The sequence below is a fragment of the Notolepis coatsorum genome (genome assembly GCF_963971535.1).
Source record: "Notolepis coatsorum genome assembly, chromosome: 16".
NCBI lineage: Eukaryota > Metazoa > Chordata > Actinopteri > Aulopiformes > Paralepididae > Notolepis > Notolepis coatsorum.
In genome coordinates, this window is record NC_140180.1 from 20,049,965 (window position 1) to 20,058,462 (window position 8,498).

The following is an 8,498-nucleotide window of genomic DNA, read 5'->3' on the forward strand; positions in this document are numbered from 1 at the left end:
TTGTTTAAAGAAGACTATTATATATTATTATTCAGATGGCCGGTCTTCCAAAGAGAAGCGCCAAACAGTTAGCAAGATATTGCTCAGTGTCAGCAATTATTGGCAGCCGCGCAATTTGGAGAAGACGCTGCTATCTGTACCCATGAGCTGTGTGTCGATTGTCAGGTTCATCATCCATGTATGTGTGTAACTTTGGTTGCCATTGTCAATTTGGGCACGAATGTATCAGAATAACCCACAATGTGCACTGATAATATTTGTGTCCTTTAAACATTGTCTTTATGTGGACATAAATAAAGATTCTAAATGTGTGTGTGTGTGTGTGTGTGTGTGTACTTCCCAGAGACAACAAACACAAGGCGGCAACAACAACAGTGTCCAACATGGACAGCTTGAGTCAGGGCTGCTGCCACACCGTTCTGTCAAGCTGCCATCCGCATCAAGGAGAAACGTCCACCCTTAAAGAAACGTCTACGGTTGGGGCGGCTGATTGGCGCAGTGGGCAAGGCGCTCGCCTCTAACGCAGGAGACGCTGGGTTCGAGCCCAGCTCTCTGCGTTGCTACCGGCTGGCCGGTCGTTCATACTAACACAATTGGCAAGTGTTAGAGGCTGGGAAAGCCGGTGGGTGGGGATTTTGGACGTTGTGGACAGCGACTCCTACAGGTCGGTTGGGTGACGCCGGTGCGGCGGAAGCAGGAAGTAGCGGGGGCAGCGTGAGCCTCCCACGCGTTACTCCTCGCCACTGAGAGTTCGATCTGCTGCGGTGAAAAGATGCGACAGGCTGCCTCCTCGTGTACCGGAGGGGACACGTGATGCAAGGCTTCTATCCTCACTACAGCCGACCAGTGTGAGGCATAGTCTAGCAACGTTCAAGACAGGGGAGGGAAAAAGTGGATAAAAAAAATAGAAAAATAGTCTCGTGAGAAATAAGAGAACCTGTAAGTCGTGGAACAAGACGAAGAAGAGCGACGCGTGATAGTAGATCTTGACGGGCGTTGTCTGAGCGGCGCCGGTCCAGCGAGGGAGCGTGGCGACGTAATTAAGGATTCCTGGAAACAGCCTCTCTGGAAGGAGCCTCTGGTCTAACGGGCCAGAGAGGAATAATTAGTTGTGAATTAATTGAAAAGTGAGAAGAACAATGTAACCTACTTCAGAGGGGACTGCTCTTGTGTGATCCATTATGTAGCGGCAGAGTGAGTCCCTCCGACGGCTTTGAAGTGAAGGAGAGAGAGAGAGAAAGAAAACGCCATCTGCTTCTTCTCCCAGAGACTCCGGCCGGCCGACTCCACTCTGTGGCCCGAGGCTGAGTTTATCCTCCCTCTCCTCTGTGCAGCGCATCAAGGCGGCGACGGAGCTGTGAGGAGAAGGGCTGTTCTCTCCCGGCGGGCCGCGAAGCAGCGCCAGATGAGAGATATAGGATTCATTTGAAATAGAAAATAAGAATAATAATAAAAAAGAAAGGGAGGAATAAAAAATGCGCACTAACGAAACCTCCCCCGATGATTTCATTCAACCCCGCTGTATACTGTGCACAGCAGATCGTAATAATCTCAATGATGATGAGACTGAAAGAAAAAACGCTGAATAACTCGGGTTTCGTGCATTTCTATTAAGATAAGATAAGATATTCCTTTATTGATCCCCTTGGGGAAATTCAGGCATCATAGCAGCATGGGGGAGGGGGGGGGGGGGTACAGGTAGTAGACGACATGGTATAGGTGACATAATTATAGTACAGTGGGGGAGTAAAAATAAAATAGAATAAAAAAGCAGTGTAAACAATATAACAAATCAATATAATTAACTCTGGACATGTGCATATGGGCAACAAGGTGCGAGATGGGGGTATGTATGCCCTCTCAAACACGGACAGGTCAACACTGTCACTTACCAACACTCTCTTTCTCTCTCTCTCTCTCTCTCTCTCTCTCTCTCTCTCTCTCTCTCTCTCTCTCTCTCTCTCTCTCTCTCTCTCTCTCTCTCTATCTCTCTCTCTCTCTCTCTCTCAAACACACACACACACACACACACACACACAGTGATTCTGAAACTGGGGTGCAAGCAAATGAGGAGAGCCTGCGTGCACACAAGAGAAATGTTCTGCTTACTTTTCAACCCTAAAATCGTACAGCACAATGCCACAGTCATATACCGAATGAAACAGCAAATTCTGAGGTTTCTGAAGATACGATGCATTATATTCTATACCTCACCCAGAATCACAATAGGAAGCCAATGCAAATATAATGTTTTAGTCGAATTTGCACATAAGGCTGGAAGCTACTGTGGCCACTGTGCCAAACTCCCCACGACGCAGCTCAACTAGACCCTGGTTTATCCCAGGGGCTTAGGTTTCTTCTACAAAGTGAAATACTTTGTCAGTAAACATCTCTCTGTGTTGGTGCCACTGCGCATCAGTAAAACCCACATTGGCACAGTGGGCGCATTTGCTTCATCAATGTATTTGCTTTGTCAATCCGGGGGCCCTGCAAGCGATTGGGGCCCGTTTTAGTTGAAATGGGTGAAACACACGCTAAGGCCACCTATGCCCTAAATGATATCCCCGTGCAAGCAGTTATTAGATTAAATTAGATTAGATTAGATTTGATTAGACTAGGTAAGGGTTGTACAGATATAGATATAGTATCTATATGTAAAAGGATTATGTGCAGGTATGTGATTACAGTGAGTACAGTGTTAACAAAGGCTTTTCAAAATCCTTGACCTACAGTAATATGTATCTATTTGGGGGTCCTTGATATGAAAAGGATTGGGAGCCTGTGACGTTGGTTACACAAGCACAAGCACACGCATGCACGCACGCACGCACGCACGCACGCACGCACACACACACACACACACACACGCACACACACACACACACACACACACACGCACACACACACACACACACACACACTGCCCAAGAAAGTCCTTTCAGGTAGAACGCCTTGTTATCGCCACAGTGACCTTGGAGCCATCGATCACACGCAGAGGCCACAGCGGCTTGAAAAGGCCCCGTAGAGTCGCTACCGACCGTGCTCCTCCTGTGGTCTCAGGTATAGTCGCGGCGAGAGACGGACACCTGAAATAGCATTTTCTCTTTTTCAATTATAAAAAAAACAACCCTGCCACTCTTAAAAATGTGCTGAGCCACGGAAGGAGCGGGGAGAAGGTGATCACCGCGCGGCGGGGAGCGACTCGGTCCACTTTAGCTTATCTCCGCGTGGCGTCTGGCTTTTTACAAAACACGCCGGAGAGATCAAAAGTTTCTCCTCGTTTTCTAAACCTGCAGCAACAGAACCCGGGATTAGCGTTGATTGCTATCTTCTCCAGGCGCCGGCGACTACCTGCTGCGGTGATCAATGCGGGGCCGCGGTGGCTAATGGTCCCGGTATCGCCTCCCTCTGCAGACTGGGGAAATGAGAGTGATTCATCACAATGGAGCGCGCCGCTCCCACTCTCTCTCTCTCTAGTAGCTATGCTGAATCTGTCCACACCAACACCTCCTCTGGGTCTTCTGGTGCGCACTAGCTCCCCCGTCCCTTAGTGAGCCGCTAGTGGAGAAGTTAGCCTTTAAAGTGCTTCGTCTGCAGAGAGAGGTTAGACTTTAAAGTGCTTCGTCTACAAAGAGAGATTAGACTTTAAAGTGCTTTATCTACAAAGAGAGATTTTAAAGTGCTTCATCTACAACGAGAGGGTAGACTTTAAAGTGCTTCGTCTACAAAGAGAGATTAGACTTTAAAGTGCTTCATCTACAAAGAGAGATTAGACTTTAAAGTGCTTCATCTACAAAGAGAGATTAGACTTTAAAGTGCTTTATCTACAAAGAGAGGTTAGACTTTAAAGTGCTTTATCTACAAAGAGAGGTTAGACTTTAAAGTGCTTCATCTACAACGAGAGGGTAGACTTTAAAGTGCTTTATCTACAAAGAGAGATTAGACTTTAAAGTGCTTCATCTACAAAGAGAGGGTAGACTTTAAAGTGCTTCGTCTACAAAGAGAGATTAGACTTTAAAGTGCTTCATCTACAAAGAGAGATTAGACTTTAAAGTGCTTCATCTACAAAGAGAGATTAGACTTTAAAGTGCTTTATCTACAAAGAGAGGTTAGACTTTAAAGTGCTTTATCTACAAAGAGAGGTTAGACTTTAAAGTGCTTCGTCTACAAAGAGAGGTTAGACTTTAAAGTGCTTCATCTACAAAGAGAGATTAGACTTTAAAGTGCTTCGTCTACAAAGAGAGGTTAGACTTTAAAGTGCTTCATCTACAAAGAGAGGTTAGACTTTAAAGTGCTTCATCTACAAAGAGAGGTTAGACTTTAAAGTGCTTCGTCTACAGAGAGAGGTTAGACTTTAAAGTGCTTTGTCTGCAAAGAGAGGTTAGACTTTAAAGTGCTTCGTCTACAAAGAGAGGTTAGACTTTAAAGTGCTTCGTCTACAAAGAGAGATTAGACTTTAAAGTGCTTTATCTACAAAGAGAGATTAGACTTTAAAGTGCTTTATCTACAGAGAGAGGTTAGACTTTAAAGTGCTTTATCTACAAAGAGAGATTAGACTTTAAAGTGCTTCATCTACAAAGAGAGGTTAGACTCTAAAGTGCTTCATCTACAAAGAGAGGTTAGACTTTAAAGTGCTTCGTCTACAAAGAGAGGTTAGACTTTAAAGTGCTTCGTCTACAAAGAGAGGTTAGACTTTAAAGTGCTTCGTCTACAGAGAGAGATTAGACTTTAAAGTGCTTCATCTACAAAGAGAGATTAGACTTTAAAGTGCTTCGTCTACAGAGAGAGGTTAGACTTTAAAGTGCTTCGTCTACAGAGAGAGGTTAGACTTTAAAGTGCTTCGTCTACAAAGAGAGATTAGACTTTAAAGTGCTTTATCTACAAAGAGAGGTTAGACTTTAAAGTGCTTTATCTACAAAGAGAGATTAGACTTTAAAGTGCTTTATCTACAAAGAGAGATTAGACTTTAAAGTGCTTTATCTACAAAGAGAGATTAGACTTTAAAGTGCTTCGTCTACAAAGAGAGATTAGACTTTAAAGTGCTTCGTCTACAAAGAGAGGTTAGACTTTAAAGTGCTTTATCTACAAAGAGAGGTTAGACTTTAAAGTGCTTTATCTACAAAGAGAGGTTAGACTTTAAAGTGCTTCGTCTACAAAGAGAGGTTAGACTTTAAAGTGCTTCGTCTACAAAGAGAGGTTAGACTTTAAAGTGCTTCGTCTACAAAGAGAGGTTAGACTTTAAAGTGCTTCGTCTACAAAGAGAGGTTAGACTTTAAAGTGCTTCGTCTACAAAGAGAGGTTAGACTTTAAAGTGCTTCATCTACAAAGAGAGGTTAGACTTTAAAGTGCTTCATCTACAGAGAGAGGTTAGACTTTAAAGTGCTTCGTCTACAAAGAGAGATTAGACTTTAAAGTGCTTTATCTACAAAGAGAGGTTAGACTTTAAAGTGCTTTATCTACAAAGAGAGATTAGACTTTAAAGTGCTTTATCTACAAAGAGAGATTAGACTTTAAAGTGCTTTATCTACAAAGAGAGATTAGACTTTAAAGTGCTTCGTCTACAAAGAGAGATTAGACTTTAAAGTGCTTCGTCTACAAAGAGAGGTTAGACTTTAAAGTGCTTTATCTACAAAGAGAGGTTAGACTTTAAAGTGCTTTATCTACAAAGAGAGGTTAGACTTTAAAGTGCTTCGTCTACAAAGAGAGGTTAGACTTTAAAGTGCTTCGTCTACAAAGAGAGGTTAGACTTTAAAGTGCTTCGTCTACAAAGAGAGGTTAGACTTTAAAGTGCTTCGTCTACAAAGAGAGGTTAGACTTTAAAGTGCTTCGTCTACAAAGAGAGGTTAGACTTTAAAGTGCTTCATCTACAAAGAGAGGTTAGCTTTAAAGTGCTTCATCTACAGAGAGAGATTAGACTTTAAAGTGCTTCATCTACAAAGATATATGTGTTATGGGTTCAGTTGTACCCAAAGAATAAATAAATGATCAGTAAGATTGAAAGTGCTAATGAGAATTATATTCCAGATCATCGTCATGCACACGCACACATGCACACAGCTTTCTAGGTTTGTATTAATTCTGCAAGGGCCCACAGATGCAGTGCCTCTAGGCAGTTTGTAACACCACAAGAATAAAATCAACATACGTCTAGTGTGCACAGGTCTGACACATGTGCCTTGAGAACCAATGGTACTCGAGCCGTACGGCACACGGGGCAGGAGCCTATCTCCTGTTTCAGTAGCGTAGGCAGCTTGATGTACAAGTACACCCCTTGGACATGACGCTAGTATGTTGCAAGGACTTCCCCCCAAACCAACCCTTGATGCTGAGTGTCAAGCAGGGAGGCTATGGGTACCATTTTAAATAGTCTTTGGTACAGTATGACTCGGCCGGAGCTTGAACTCCCAGCCTCCCGAACTCAGGGCGGACACTCTACCCACGAGGGCCACTGACACAATGTAAGAGACGTTATTCCAATTAAAATAGTAGATGCACTTCATGACATGAAATACACACACAGCATGTCCGCGCACACACACACACACACATGCACACACACACACGCAAGCACCCACAAACACATACAGTATCACACACACACACACACACACACACACACACACACACACACACACACACACACACACACACACACACACACACACACACACACACACACACACACACACACACACACACACACACACACACACACACACACAGTTATGCACACACACACAAGCACCCACAAACATACACACACACAGTTATGCACACACCACACACACACACACACACACACAAGCACCCACAAACACATACAGTATCCACACACACACACACACACACACACACACACACACACACAGACACACACATACATACATCACACACACACACACACGCACACACACACACACAGTTATGCACACACACAAGCACCCACAACACACACACACACACACACAGTATGCACACACACACACGCGCACACACACACACACACACACACACACACACACACACACACACACACACACACACACACACACACACACACACACAGTTATGCACACACACAAGCACCCACAAACACACACACACACACACAGTTTTTTTTATCCACTTTTTCTCCATTTTCTATATTTTCTCCCATCCCAATTTCGTATCATCCAATTCAACCCTCCCTGTCACGAACGCTGTTTCTTGCCTCCCACAAGCCGGCTGCAATGTGGACTAAGTCATACATAGCACAAGTCCCTCCGGTACTTGAGGTAACAGCAGTCGCATCTTTTCACCTGCGCAGCTCGATCTCTCAGTGGCGAGGAGTAACGCGTGGGAGGCTCACGCTGCCCCCGACACTTCCTGATTATACTGCGCAGGCGCACCAACCGACCTGTAGGAGTCGCTGTCCACAACGCCCGATCCCCACCCCTCGAACAGGCGAGCCCAGCGTCTCTGCATTCGTGGCGAGCGCCTTGCCCACTACGCCACGTAGCCGCCCCTACACACACACACAGTTATGCACACACACACACACACACACACACACACACACACACACACACACACACACACACACACACACACACACACACACACACACACACACACACACACACACACGCACACACACACGCACACACACACACACGCACACAGCTCAACAAAGTATTTTTAGGGTCATTGAAGGGCAGAGTATGGAGTGGCTTATAGCCCTCAACGCTGAATGTGACCTTGATCTCATTGATCTCATTCCGAGGCCATGTCATTTGAAAAGGCCCATTGGATCTCATGTCAGAATAGCTGCAGAATCGCGTGAGCACAAAATAGAACACATGAATAAAGAATGACAAAACTAGCCAGTCATGGATAGGAGAGAGAGAAGGGAGGGAGGGGGGGGGGGGGGGGGGGGGGGGTGAGCCACAAGTCTGAATGGAGAGGCTGCGTTGGAGAGAGTAAGGGGCCTTTCTCACTCAGGTATTCGGTTCCATTCCGTTTCGTTCTAGCCGTTTCGAGATCTGATGCGAACCTCCCCCCCCCTCTCCCCCCTCTAGTTTGCGTACACACTGCAGTCTTGTTTCGTTCCGGGTTCTGTTTACGGTTTGCCCTTTGAGCGTTTACGCTTGCCGTAGGCGATGATGTCACGTTCGAAAATGTAAACACAGGAAGTGTTAACATGGCGCTGGGAGAATGGATGCTGATATAAAATGAACAATAAGCAATAAATATGAAGTTATATTTGAACCTCTGTTGTCAAGCCTTGTCAATATAACCCACCCCATTTTATCACGAATGGATGGTGTTGTAGAGTTCGCTTTTGAGCGTTTCCCAGGGCTAACGCTAAGCTAACGGCTAACGCTAGTTAGCTTAGCCTTGTCTAGTATAGCCTGTAGCACTTTTTCTTTTCAGCAAAGAACGTGCAATAAACAAAACGGATACATTCACTGTGTGTTCTGCCTCTTTTCTCACGAATGGAACTCTGTTGTAGAGTCCGC